Source organism: Oncorhynchus mykiss, chromosome 24 (genome assembly GCF_013265735.2).
Source record: "Oncorhynchus mykiss isolate Arlee chromosome 24, USDA_OmykA_1.1, whole genome shotgun sequence".
Classification (NCBI taxonomy): Eukaryota; Metazoa; Chordata; class Actinopteri; order Salmoniformes; family Salmonidae; genus Oncorhynchus; species Oncorhynchus mykiss.
This window is the reverse complement of record NC_048588.1, coordinates 36,671,265-36,686,533: the sequence shown is the minus strand read 5'-3', so window position 1 is coordinate 36,686,533 and position 15,269 is coordinate 36,671,265. Positions and strand designations below refer to the sequence as shown.

At 45.9% G+C, this 15,269-nt stretch overlaps 1 protein-coding gene across 6 annotated transcripts in view; it reads right to left on the bottom strand.

The window, feature by feature from the left end:
* LOC110503266 (protein-tyrosine sulfotransferase 1) overlaps positions 1-12,712 on the bottom strand; it is a 75,808-nt gene extending 63,096 nt beyond the window's left edge. The window contains exons 1-2 of one of the 6 annotated variants that reach the window (XM_036961183.1): positions 12,374-12,712; positions 5,040-5,121 (exon numbers count right to left, since the gene is read on the bottom strand). The gene's annotated coding sequence lies outside the window, so the exon portion shown is untranslated. Of the gene's footprint in view, positions 1-5,039; positions 5,122-11,499; positions 12,045-12,373 lie in introns of those variants that run through there. The other 5 variants (XM_036961182.1, XM_036961185.1, XM_036961186.1 and 2 more) reach the window with 5 other exon arrangements.
* Between the last annotated feature and the right edge of the window lie 2,557 nt (positions 12,713-15,269).

The window sequence follows — 15,269 nt, the reverse complement described above, 5'->3', positions numbered from 1 at the left end:
CCCAAACGGCACCTTATTCCCTAGACAGTAACCTACGTCTGGTCAAAAGTTGTGTACTAAATATAAAAGGAATAGGGTGCCACTTGAGACGCAGACATGGAAAAAAAAAATCTGACTGTCAACCATTCCTCGACTTCGAGGAGAAGGAGGTTGGAACAATTCTGAAAGCTCAAAGTCACTGGTCTGAATTACAACTACAGCGGTCGAGCTTCAGCAGCAGGCAGACTGGTTTCCGGTTTCACCTGGCTGAGACCGAGCTGAAGCAAGGAATGAGGCTTTTTCCTGTTATAGATACTGTATCCTCCTATGGAGATCTCTTTGATCTGTGAACAAGGGTTGACATTCTCTACGGGACCATGTGGAAACCAGACCACCACTTCAACACTTAATAACAAGGGAGGAGGTGTGTGTGTGTGTGTGTGTAACAAGGTTGGAGCCTCCAACACTAAGGCCCTGCCATGATCTACCTTGATGGACAAGAACTGAACTTAAAAAGGGTCTTCTTTGCCCAATGGGGAGGGATGAAGGGGGGGGCGGACGATGGGGAGGGGTGAAGGGGGGGGCGGACGATGGGGAGGGATGAAGGGGGGGCGGACGATGGGGAGGGATGAGGGGGGGGCGGACGATGGGGAGGGATGAGGGGGGGGCGGACGATGGGGAGGGATGAAGGGGGGGCGGACGATGGGGAGGGATGAAGGGGGGGCGGACGATGGGGAGGGATGAGGGGGGGGGGGGATGAAGGGGGGGGCGGACGATGGGGAGGGATGAGGGGGGGGGATGAAGGGGGGGCGGACGATGGGGAGGGATGAAGGGGGGGGCGGACGATGGGGAGGGATGAAGAGGGGGGGAATGAAGAAAAGCATTGTTGGACTGGGAGAGGCTTGCTCTCACGGTCCACTGCTTGGCTATTCATCATGCGTTACTACTCAGGTCTGTCACTGAAGGCTTGATATGAACATGGTTTTCCTTTGTTTTGGTTTTTTTTTCTTCAATGATTAATGTGCTCCTTCCTGCCAGTAGCTCATAATACAGGAATTCAGAGATGGAGAAACACAAATCTAACAGGAAAAGCTGCTCCGATTGAGTTCTGTGGGGTTTTTTTTTTTTAATTCGAAGGGGAATTAGGAAAGATGAACCCATTCAACAGATCAGTTTGATCAGAAACAGTTAAAAAATAAATACTAAATGAACCCAAACTGTAAGTGAAAACACACGGTCATGATTTCTCACTGAAGTACCATATTCTAAACTCAATAAAGATCCTGTTGGGGCCGCCACGGGCACCCTCCGACTAGGCCGCCACGGGCACCCTCCGACTAGGCCGCCACGGGCACCCTCCGACTAGGCCGCCACGGGCACCCTCCGACTAGGCCGCCACGGGCACCCTCGACTAGGCCGCCACGGGCACCCTCGACTAGGCCGCCACGGGCACCCTCGACTAGGCCGCCACGGGCACCCTCGACTAGGCCGCCACGGGCACCCTCGACTAGGCCGCCACGGGCACCCTCGACTAGGCCGCCACGGGCACCCTCGACTAGGCCGCCACGGCACCCTCGACTAGGCCGCCACGGCACCCTCAAATAGGCCGCCACGGAAACCTCGACTAGGCCGCCACGGGACCCTCCGACTAGGCCGCCACGGAAACCTCAACTAGGCCGCCACGGCACCCTCGACTAGGCCGCCACGGCACCCTCGACTAGGCCGCCACGGAAACCTCGACTAGGCCGCCACGGAAACCTCGACTAGGCCGCCACGGAAACCTCGACTAGGCCGCCACGGAAACCTCGACTAGGCCGCCACGGAAACCTCCGACTAGGCCGCCACGGAAACCTCGACACTCCGCCTATACGCCTATTCTGCATATTATTCAACTTTTGGTAGAAACGTGAAAACCTTGTTCAGAAATTAATCATTGATGAGATCGGCGCTTTTCAGAAAAGACTTAAGACTGCAAATAAAACAACAGATCGACTACGCCAAACAGAGAAACTATCAATTTACCCACAGCAGCACTAAGTTCCTGCCAAGGGTCCATCTCTGTGTTGAAAAATGACCCAATCTGTATTGGTTTCCAATGAGATATTTGGTACACATGCTTCCACTTCTACAGGACAGCTAACCTGTGTCCCAAATGGCAGGTTATTCCCTGCATAGTGCATGACTTTATTCCAATATGTGCCCTGGTCAAATGTAGTGCACTACAAAGGGATTAGTAATAGGGTGCCATTTGAGACGTCTCCTTAGATGCAGAAAGCAATGCAACTGTGGCCGGCGATTAGCCTGGGACTGACCTTTGACCCAACAGGTAACATGCATGACATTTTGTGAGAGAGCACCACTCTAAGTTAGCATCCCAAATGACACCCTATTCCCTATATAGTGCACTACTTTAGACCATGGCCATATAGAATCCTACTCTCTAAATAGTGCACTACTTTAGACCAGGGGCATACAGAACCCTATTCCCTATATAGTGCACAACTTTAGACCAGGGCCATATAGAACCCTATTCCCTATATAGTGCACTACTTTAGACCAGAGCCCTATAGAACCCTATTCCCTATATAGTGCACTACTTTAGACCAGAGCCCTATTCCCTATATAGTGCACTACTTTAGACCAGGGCCCTATTCCCTATATAGTGCACTACTTTAGACCAGGGCCCTATAGAACCCTATTCCCTATATAGTGCACTACTTTAGACCAGAACCCTATTCCCTATATAGTGCACTACTTTAGACCAGAGCCCTATAGAACCCTATTCCCTATATAGTGCACTACTTTAGACCAGAGCCCTATTCCCTATATAGTGCACTACTTTAGACCAGGGCCCTATTCCCTATATAGTGCACTACTTTAGACCAGGGCCATATAGAACCCTATTCCCTATATAGTGCACTACTTTAGACCAGGGCCCTATAGAACCCTATTCCCTATATAGTGCACAACTTTAGACCAGGGCCATATAGAACCCTATTCCCTATATAGTGCACTACTTTAGACCAGAGCCCTATAGAACCCTATTCCCTATATAGTGCACTACTTTAGACCAGAGCCCTATTCCCTATATCGTGCACTACTTTATAGGGGAAAAACATGCCATTTGAGACACAGCCCTATTCAAAGCACCCGACGGTCACAGGAAGGCCATAAAGATCATCAAGGACAACAACCACCCGAGCCACTGCCTGTTCACACCGCTATCATCCAGAAGGCGAGGTCAGTACAGGTGCATCAAAGCTAGGGACCGAGGGACTGAAAAACAGCTTCTATCTCAAGGCCATCAGACTGTTAAAAAGCTGTCAATAACACAGAGAGGCAGGCTGCTGTCTACATTGAGAGTCACTAGTCACTTTAAACAATGCCACTTCATATAATGCATCTTACAGTATATACATATGAGATGAGTAATGCATCTTATAGCATCTTGCCTATGCCGCTCGGTCATCGCTCATCCATATATTTATATATTCTTAATCCATCCCTTTAGATGCGTGTGTGTATTAGGTAGTTGTTCGGGAATTGTTAGATTACTTGTTAGATATTACTGCACTGTTGGGAACTAGAAGCACAAGCATTTCACTACACTCACATTAACATCTGCTAACCATGTGTATGTGACCATTAACATCTGCATGTGACCTTGAACATTCGATTTGAGGTCAGTTTCTAGTATTAATATTTGGTTTTTCAACATAATTCTAGTCAACGGTCTTACCCAGACAACTTGTTCTCCGATTGGTTACATTTAAACTCAGTTCCGCATAATTCCAGTCAACCGTCTTTTCCAGACAACTTGTTCTCCGATTGGTTACATTTAAACTCAGTTCCGCATAATTCTAGTCAACCGTCTTTTCCAGACAACTTGTTCTCCGATTGGTTACATTTAAACTCAGTTCCGCATAATTCTAGTCAACGGTCTTTCCCAGACAACTTGTTCTCCGATTGGTTACATTTAAACTCAGTTCCGCATAATTCCAGTCAACGGCTTTGGGAGGCTTTGGTTGACATTTAAGCTTTACACTAGAAGCTGCAAATGACCCCGTAGTTACGGTTTAAAAGATGTGAAATGTCATCTTGGCCCCTTGCGTCTCTCCCAGGGACCTGGAAGGCTGTAACATACATGGCATTCAGGGATCATTTTACAAACCATTTCCATTTATTTTTTTATTTTTTTTAAATGGAGGCAATAGCATCAGGCCTGCCATCTCCCGGGAAAGGTCAGTCAGTCCTCCAGTAGAAACCATTACTGGAAGAAGTGGTGCCATGACAACAACTTTCCTCTCTATTCCAACTGACTGAGTGATGCGGAGGGCGGGAGGAAGGCCCAATTTCAGAAACCAACTCAAAACCCAAGAGACACTTGAACTGTGGAATATAGAGATGTTTCTCAAACTCCACTAACACTTGTACTGATGGAAACTTCCACATCATGTGGGTAGATCAGCCTACACTGACTATAAAGACTACACAGCCTAGCGTGGGTAGATCACCCTACACTGACTATAAAGACTACACTACCTAGCGTGGGTAGATCAGCCTACACTGACTATAAAGACTACACAGCCTAGCGTGGGTAGATCAGCCTACACTGACTATAAAGACTACACTACCTAGCGTGGGTAGATCAGCCTACACTGACTATAAAGACTACACTACCTAGCGTAGGTAGAGATCATGTGGGTAGATAACCCTACACCTAGCAGCTACCAGCCAGTCTGGGTCATTCCTAATCAACCACAAGAGCAGAGCCAACGGGTACCGAACAACATCCCACGATGCACCCTGCTCGGCTACACACTATTCATTAGCATGTAAACGTACAAATTAATTGGTGCTTCGCTCTCTAGTGCGCTCTTCTCTCTCCGCAACTGTCACACCAACAACATTAATCATCATCACTTTCATTTAGGTATCCTGGATAGGGAGAGAGAGCGATGCTGCACCATTCAAACAGGATGATCAGTCAGTCAGCAGCTGAGAGGGAGGAAGACCGCATGCTGTTTAAAGCCTCCCTGTGTGTTGTGCAGTTTTCTAACCTGGGAACTGATTAGCTGAACTCTTTCGGTGGTTATCATGCTGCTGAGTTGAAAGTCCAGGGTTTAAAACACTCTGACATCACTGGTAAAAGAGAGAGAAGAGAAAGAGAAAGAGAGAGAGAGGGGGATGGACATTGAGAGGGAGAGAGAGAGAGAGAGAGAGGGGAGGGGTGGAAATTGAGAGAGAGAGAGAGGGATGGATATTGAGAGAGAGCGAGAGATCAATACGGTATTGCCACATCATCCACAAGTCCATCCGGGACACAGCTGCCTGGGAGGCCCTCCATTCTGTTCCATCTAAAAACAGGCCCTCATTTCCATGCCAATCAATAGCCAGACCATAGGAAGAGGAGGAGCCACCTAAAATTTGGGCCTGAAGAGGAAAATTCCTAACTGACACTCATGTTACAACAGTCTCTCTTTTATCAAGATGGAAGAGGATATTAACATCTAACCAGACACAATATTCACCAGCTAGGGAAACTAAACTTAGCGGGTGCATCCCAATAATATCTCCTCTCTCCTGAAATGTACACTTGTTCATTACTTCAAAACCAATGTAAAAGTATTAGACTGGTAGAGGCAGGGGCTAGCTAGAGGGAGTTTCCACTATGCGTGGAATGTGTACCAGTCATTTCCTTTCAAAAATCAGAGAAGGGAACCAGTTCAATCTTAGGGAGGACGGAGCCATGGCCTAAAGCTTTAGCCTAGTCTGAGATTCAGCTGCTTTCAATTCTACAGTATCAGCACGATAATGAAGAGTGTATATGGTATAAATCACATTTATACCTTCTAGATATGTTATTTCCTCTTCCTCTATAACAGAGTCCAGAGCCAACTTGCCCTCCTTTCGTCACAACCACGCAGGCAGGCAGGCTGGAAGACCGACAGGCAGGCAGGCAGACCGGCAGACCGAAAGCCAGCCAGGCAGACCGGCAGACCGAAAGCCAGCCAGGCAGACTGAAAGCCAGCCAGGCAGACCGAAAGCCAGCCAGGCAGACCGGCAGACCGAAAGCCAGCCAGGCAGACCGAAAGCCAGCCAGGCAGACCGAAAGCCAGCCAGGCAGACCGAAAGCCAGCCAGGCAGACCGAAAGCCAGCCAGGCAGACCGAAAGCCAGCCAGGCAGACCGAAAGCCAGCCAGGCAGACCGGCAGACCGAAAGCCAGCCAGGCAGGGAGTCAACCAAGCCTGACAGCTTAAAACTCAATGAGGTGGCAGAGAACATATTGGGTTGGACACGTTTAGATACACTACATGGCCAAAAGACACCTGCTCGTCTTGGGCATTAATATGGAGTTGGTCCCCCATTGCTGCTACAACAGCCTCCACTCTTCTGGGAAGGCTTTCCACTAGATGTTGGAACATTGCTGTGGGGAATTGCTTCCATTCAGCCATAAGAGCATTAGTGAGGTCAGGCTGATGTTGGGTGATTAGGCCTGGCCAGCAGTCGTGTGTTCCAATTCATCCCAAAGGTGTTCGATGGGGTTGAGGTCAGGGTTCTGTGCAAGCCAGTCAAGTTCTTACACACCGATCTCAACAAACCATTTTATATGGACCTCGCTTTGTGCACGGAGGCATTGTCATGCTGAAACTGGAAAGGGCCTTCCGAAAACTGTTACCACAAAGTTGAAAGCACAGAATCGTCTAGAATGTCCTTGTATGCTGTAGCGTTAAGATTTCCCTTCACTTGAACTAAGGGGCCTAGCCCGAACCATGAAAACAACTCCAAACCATTATTCCTCCTCCACCAAACTTTACAGTTGGCACTATGCATTTAGGCAGGTAGTGTTCTCCTAGCATCCACCAAACCCAGATTAGTCCGTCGGACTGCCAGATGGCGATGCGTGATAGCCTTTCCACTGCTTTACACCACTCCAGCTGACGCTTGGCTATTGCGCATGGTGATCTTAGGCTTGTGTGAGGCTGCTCGGCCACGGAAACCCATTTCATTAAGCTCCCGACTAACAGTTATTGTGCCGATGTTCCTTCCAGATGCAGTTTGGAACTCGGTAGTGAGTGTTGCAACCGAGGACAGACCATTTGTTACTTTCTACAGGCTTTAGCACTCGGCGGTCCGGTTCTGTGAGCTTGTGTGGCCTACCACTTCGCGGCTGAGCCGTTGTTGCTCCATTTCACAATAACAGCACCAGTTGACCTGGGCAGCTCTAGTAGGGCAGAAATTTTGACAAACTGACTTGTTGGAAAGTTAGCATCCTATGACGGTGCCACGTTGAATTTTTAAAAGAAATTCACTGAGCTCCTCAGTTAAGGCCATTCAATCTTACATCAGCTGATGTCACAAAGTGCTGTACAGAAGCCCAGCCTAAAACCCCAAACAGCAAGCCATGCAGGTGTAGAAGCACAGTGGCTAGTAAAAACTCCCTAGAAAAAAAGGCCAGAACCTAGGAAGAAACCTAGAGGCTCTACTGCCAATGTTTGTCTATGGAGATTGCATGGCTGTGTGCTCTGATTTTATACACCTGTCAGCAACAGGTGTGGTTGAAATAACTGAATCCACTCATGTGAAGGTCTGTCCGCATGCTGCACCTTCCCTGAGCAATAAAAGGAAGACAATGCAACAACACATCACACTCTGAGCCTGGGGAATAATCACAGCGTAGAACTGATCTACGGTCTATGAATCACAATGCATTAGCCTACATAACAAAACCTACAAATCAGTAAAAACTCAATGGCTTGAATACATGAGAGTACAACAGACATGATATTAACCTGCCAATGAACAGGAGGATGATGCACGGTCAGCCTGGATGCATCAGCGTGGGCGGACATCATAAGGCATATTAGTGATGTTAGCCAACTAACAGGATGAACACACAGCCGTGGGCAGGTAGCTAAGAGAAGGTATTTACCTAAACGGTGTACAAAATAAACATGATCATATCATCTGTTAGCAGCAAAAGGGGTGATACGGACTTCCCAAACCAGGAAATGAGAAAAACCAAAGACTTCTGCGTTCCAAATGGCACCCAATTTGGTGCGCTACTTCCTGGTCATGGTTTTTCTAGGGGTGCGCTACTTCCTGGTCATGGTTTTTCTAGGGGTGCGCTACTTCCTGGTCAATACTAGCGGTGCGCTACTTCCTGGTCAATACTAGCGGTGCGCTACTTCCTGGTCAATACTAGCGGTGAGCTACTTCCTGGTCAATACTAGCGGTGCTCTACTTCCTGGTCAATACTAGCGGTGCGCTACTTCCTGGTCAATACTAGCGGTGCGCTACTTCCTGGTCAATACTAGCAGTGCGCTACTTCCTGGTCAATACTAGCGGTGCGCTACTTCCTGGTCAATACTAGCGGTGCGCTACTTCCTGGTCATGGTTTTTCTAGGGGTGCGCTACTTCCTGGTCAATACTAGCGGTGCGCTACTTCCTGGTCAATACTAGCGGTGCGCTACTTCCTGGTCAATACTAGCAGTGCGCTACTTCCTGGTCAATAGTAGCGGTGCGCTACTTCCTGGTCAATACTAGCGGTGCGCTACTTCCTGGTCATGGTTTTTCTAGGGGTGCGCTACTTCCTGGTCATGGTTTTTCTAGGGGTGCGCTACTTCCTGGTCATGGTTTTTCTAGGGGTGCGCTACTTCCTGGTCAATACTAGCGGTGCGCTACTTCCTGGTCAATACTAGCGATGCGCTACTTCCTGGTCAATACTAGCGGTGCGCTACTTCCTGGTCAATACTAGCGGTGCGCTACTTCCTGGTCAATACTAGCGGTGCGCTACTTCCTGGTCAATACTAGCGGTGCGCTACTTCCTGGTCAATACTAGCGGTGCGCTACTTCCTGGTCAATACTAGCGGTGCGCTACTTCCTGGTCAATACTAGCAGTGCGCTACTTCCTGGTCAATACTAGCGGTGCGCTACTTCCTGGTCAATACTAGCGGTGCGCTACTTCCTGGTCAATACTAGCGGTGCGCTACTTCCTGGTCAATACTAGCAGTGCGCTACTTCCTGGTCAATACTAGCGGTGCGCTACTTCCTGGTCATGGTTTTTCTAGGGGTGCGCTACTTCCTGGTCATGGTTTTTCTAGGGATGCGCTACTTCCTGGTCAATACTAGCGGTGCGCTACTTCCTGGTCAATACTAGCGGTGCGCTACTTCCTGGTCAATACTAGTGCAGGGAAGAATAGTAGTACTCTGGTGGGGGTTTATATTTGTCAATAATTTACATTGGAAATGTATTTTTTTTTTGCATATCCCAACTCTCCCTGAGACACAGCCAGGCCCTGCCATTATCAATCACCCCCTGCAGCTGCGGGAGCAGAGTAGCACAGAGCTCAGACAGACAGCCACAGGAAAACAACTGAGGGTGCATCCTAGAAAGGTCAGTGCTTGACATGAGCCGACTTGAGCCGGAGCTGGGCCCATAATTCACATTTTTTGGGGACCTGCGTACCCGGCTCCTCTATATAAAACAAAGTGGCCTATCACACGGCCCGGATTCACACACAGCGTCAAAGGTTAAACAAAGCTAGATCTGCACTGAATAGCAGAGTGGGCATTCACGTCCTGATTCCGCTTCATTCTACTTTAGTTGTCACAAGTCTGTGAATCCGGTGTACGAGGAGACTGTTCCAGTTTGAGAATCCGGTCTGTGAAGGAGACTGTTCCAGTTTGAGAATCCGGTCTGTGAATTCGGTGTACGAGGAGACTGTTCCAGTTTGAGAATCCGGTCTGTGAATTCGGTGTACGAGGAAACTGTTCCAGTTTGAGAATCCGGTCTGTGAATCCGGTGTACGAGGAGACTGTTCCAGTTTGAGAATCCGGTCTGTGAATCCGGTGTACGAGGAGACTGTTCCAGTTTGAGAAAACGCAAGCCTGAATGTTATCAAATGAGGTTGTTAAATGAGAGTTCTTACAGTCATGAAATCCCTGGAAAAGTCCTGGAATTTTTTATATTGTGTTATAAAATATATAATCAATCACTTAAAAAGGGGGGTCTAGACTATATAGCCAATTGAAAACATAGCTCGTAATCTCGCTCGTTAACTCTTTAGCTATAAGCATTAATGTCACTGCCGTCTTCTTTCCACCGGCTCTGTTGAGAAATACAGTACACAGCGCAGTGGGAAAGCTGACATTCCTCTCTAGTAAACAGTAGTCTAACACGGTCATTTCGCCAATGCAACAAAATCCAAAACAAAAATTCTAATAGACATAACTTCCATGCTGTGCATAGATCTCCCCTGAAATATTAAATAGTTTAGCCATATAAAAAGGTGATAAACATGTCCTAGCACTTTGTTTTTTGAAGTAATCTACCTTATCCATTTATATCCCAGATTCATTGAATGAGAGAATAAATTGTATATTGAAAGTATTTGGTTGTAACGTTGCAATATTTTATATTAAAGGGTGGCCAACCGTCCCTCCCCCTCCCCCCGCCTAACACAACACATCTGTTGCTCAACAGGACATTGATAAAAACGGACACACCCATCTCTCTCCAGATGGAGGGTTGACCACATGGGTTTTATACAGTAGCCTAACAGTGTTGTTATTCTACTTTGAGGGAGGTTAAGTGCCTTGATCAAGGGCACAACGGCAGGAGATAGTAGGCTACATGGGGTCAGAGACTAGCAGCAATACCACATTTAACCAGACTCCCCCCCCCCCCCCCCATGTAAATGCAGTTGAAATAGCCTTACACAGGGAGACCAATTCTGATATTTGTTGTTTCACTAATTGGTCCTTTGACCAATCAGATAAACTCTGGAAAAAGATATTCTGTGAAAAGATCTGATGCGATTGGTCAAAAGCATAATTAGTGGAAAACAATATCAGAATTGGGCTGCTTGACTAAACACAGCCATGGAGAGGTCATCAATTATTGGTCTTGGATATTTGGTTAAAAGTAATGGAAAAGTCATACATTATATCATACATCCATTAGACAAAATGTGAATAAACCCTTTACAGTGAATAATCAGAGGTCTCTTATAGCGTAACGTAATTTGGGAATTTCTGTGAACAAAGTCTAATGGACCGTGGGCGGGCTGTGGCGGGACTGTGGGCACCGAGTCACCAGAATATGAATAAACACACATTACTATAACAGCCAGGGGGTTCGAAACATTATGTAATATTACTCATATATATTCTATACCAGACAAAGACATAGATACATAGATACATAGATAGATAGCCATACCATCATCCTATCTATTTCTGTCTTTGGCTATTGCCAATAAAGAGAAAACTGAAGGAGCCTTTGATGCATAAATAACCTGTCATCACAATTCACAATACGCCAAATAACCTGTCTGTCATCACAATGTATTTCCAACATGACACAAAGAAGTTATACGTTTTTGTCAACCGCTGTAGGAATAGTTCGCAATGAGAAATACTTTTTTTTTTAATGTATTTAAGTGTTAGACCCATTCCCCTTCAGTTGTGGTTTACTGCAAGTAGCTCATTGCAAAACATCTGGGAGGTAGACCTACCTCATGGCTGGTTGCCGAGATTCATCATATTGTCTTGATTAATTAAGCTACATAAAAAAAATCCCAGAAGACCAAGTGTAGGAGGCTTCCTTTCGGAACACGTTTACACATTATGACGTTTGCATAATTCCGTCCAATATTTCCTATGCTGTGCTGACCAGTAGGTATTCCACATCAATAGTCTACAGACAGGATGTCATCTGATGTGGAAATATCAATAAGGTAAAAAGACTGACGACGTGAATTTAACTACGGTAGCGATGTCAGTTTTCTGTCGACAAAAAAACAACAACTCCGCTACAGATACATAGGAGATCCCAATAATCAACAACGACGTGTGTTGTTTTAGTTGTGCGCACATCAACAGTTACTGTTCATTTCAATGTAAAAAAAAAAGCATTACTGATAGGCTGCAGAAGAAAAATGTATCTGGTTAAAACACGAGAACATAACTGCCAATACGGAGACACAACACTCGATTAATTTAGTTGTCTATTTGAAAAATGGGCTTTTGACCGATCATGATTATTGTTGTGCCAAGATGCATGATACATGTTCTGCCTTCATACACCGGGTGGCACGTGCCAAAAACGTTCTACAACGATGCCAAAAACATTCTACAACGATGCCAAGCTTTCAGCGCATTTCACCAACTATTAAAACATGTCGGAGCTAAAAACGGACATAGACGGGCGGCTTTTCTTTAAGACCTCCGAATGGGTAATGCTCAAAATGAGTAGTGGTTAAACCTACTAGGTAGAGGTAGACAGTCGCGGTTAGCGCCGCTGAAGCTGGAAGAGAAGTGGGGAAAAGAGAAGGGCATTGCTATGCTACACTGTCGGAATCTTTCACTAGATACAATATAACCACCCACCTAATGTAGCGGATCCAGCGCCGGAGACAGTTGATCAAGCTGCTGATCTAATAGTTCAACACCGTTGCTGGTACATTCCTTCCGTTCTATTTGCTCGCTGTTGTTCCACTGATCCGACGCACGATAATACTTGGTACTGCTTTCTCTTCAGTTGTATCGCTGCAAACGCGTATCCCCTGCTTTACGAGACGGTGGTGTAATCATTCGTCCACACAGTTGTAAAACAGTTGCGTTTTTACAACGAAAACGAGAGTTTCTATTAGACTAATTCAGTTAGGTTCTTCCTCGTTTTCGTTCAGTTTGCTTCCGTTTAAGAAACATTTTGCAACGAAATTAGGATAATGAACGGTGCCCTGTAATTGAAAGCCGGTTTGCGATTGGACCGCCTGCAGAAGACAAATCATAATGTCTCATGGCAGAGGGTTGGTTGAAAGCTTTGAAGGGCGGGATTAGAATCTACCAATGTTTTTAAAGAGACAGGAACTACATTTCAAATATTTGCGCAACAGCTCACAGCAAAATATTGTAGCGTTATAAAAGCTGACAGTATTTTGATCAATACAAATTGATTTACTCTTCCAATGAAGAGTACTTTGTATCTGTCAGTCTCATTATAGGCTACAGATGTCCACACATTTGCTTCCTGGCAAATAAGCACGTTTGCATATTCACACAATAGAATCTGAGATAATTTTGAGTTTTAATCCATTTGGACATTTTAATCAAGTGAATTAAATAGGTAATCAACCACAGTGTATAATAGGATACATCTCAACACAGCTGATTGATTTACCAGGTTTAGGTGTCCAGTTCAAATCGAATCAAATCCAATTTTATTGGTCACATGGTTAGCAGATGTTAATGCGAGTGTAGCGAAATGCCGGTGCTTCTAGTTCCGACTATGCAGTATTATCTAACAAGTAATCTAACAAATTCACAACAACTACCTAATACACACAAACGCACACAAATGTAAAGGGTGAATAAGAATATGTACATATAAATATATGGATGAGCGATGGCCAGATGGCAAGATGCAGTAGATGGTATAGAATACAGTATATACATATGAGATGAGGAATGCAGGGTATGTGAACATTATTAAAGTGCATTATTTAAAGTGACTAGTGATACCTCTATGTAAACATTATTACAGTGACGTTATTTAAAGTGACTAGTGATACCTCTATGTAAACATTGTTACAGTGACATTATTTAAAGTGACTAGTGATACCTCTATGTAAACATTATTACAGTGACGTTATTTAAAGTGACTAGTGATACCTCTGTAAACATTATTACAGTGACGTTATTTAAAGTGACTAGTGATCCGTCTAATTCATCTGTTTATTTAAGTGGCCAGAGACTTGAGTCTGTCTGTTGTCAACAGCCTCTCTAGTTATACATTCCCTTTAGGTTTTGTTTCTCTCTATCTGAAAAACATGGATATAGAAACAGTTAGTAGGAGATCGGTGGCACCTCAGCATCCCTGGAGTCGCCTCTTCACTGTTGACATTGAGACTGGACAGAGGAACTCTGCCTCGAAGGCCAGCATCCCGGAGTCGCCGCTTCACTGTTGACATCGAGACTGGACAGAGGAACTCTGCCTCGAAGGCCAGCATCCCGGCTAATGATCAACTTGTCACGATTCTTCAAAATCGAACCCAGAAGCAGACCAGGACAAGGAGAGTAGGAAGAAGGTGAGTATTTATTTACAAGTGAATGTGAATGGGTAGATATATCCAGGTGGTGTAGCGGGTAGCGGTGGTGAGTTGATGGGAGTAAATAGGTGGAGCCAATGGGGAAGCGGAATCCTCTGACGACCAGGCGGGAATGGGGTAAATGATCCGGGTGAGTAACTGAAGACAGAACAAACAGAGGTAAGTTCAAGGCAAGCAATACGTAACAAACAACAAAACAAATTCTATCCAACTTAAGGCTGATACTCTGGCACAACATACTGTGGCTAACGATCCGGCAGGGAATGGATGTCAGGTCAGAGCTTTTGAAGGGGAGAGGTGATGATCAGGACAGGTGTGCAGATTACTGATGGGATACAGGTGCGGGTGAACATCGATCTCTCAACAAGCTAATTCGCCCGGCAACCAGACAGGGTGCGTTCCAGGACACCGGAAACACACTCCAGGACAGAAACACAGGCAAACACAGACTCAGGAAGCGGGATTCATGACACAACTAGCCTTTTAAAATGAAAAACATGAATATAAAAACAGTAGTAGGAGATCGGTGGCACCTCAGCATCCCGGAGTCGCCTCTTCACTGTTGACATTGAGACTGGACATAGGAACTCTGCCTCGAAGGCCAGCATCCCGGCTAATGATCAACTAGCCTTTTAAAATGAAAAACATGGATATAAAAACAGTAGTAGGAGATCGGTGGCACCTCAGCATCCCGGAGTCGCCTCTTCACTGTTGACATCGAGACTGGTGTTTTGCGGGTACTATTTAATGAAGCTGCCAGTTGAGGACTTGTGAGGCGTCTGTTTCTCAAACTAGACACTCCAATGTACTTGTCCTCTTGCTCAGTTGTGCCCCGGGGCCTCCCACTCCTCTTTCTATTCTGGTTAGGGCCAGTTTGTTCTGTTCTGTGAAGGGAGTAGTACACAGCGTTGTACGAGATCTTCAGTTTCTTGGAAATTTCTCACATGGGAATAACCTTCATTTCTCAGAACAAGAATAGACTGACAAGATTCAAAAGAAAGTTCTTTGTTTCTGGCCATTTTGAGCCTATAATCGAACCCACAAATGCTGATGCTCCAGATACTCAACTAGTCTAAAGAAGCCCAGTTTTATTGCTTCTTTAATCAGAACAACAGTTTTCAGCTGTGCTAACATAATTGCAAAAGGGTTTTCTAATCATCAATTAGCCTTTTAAA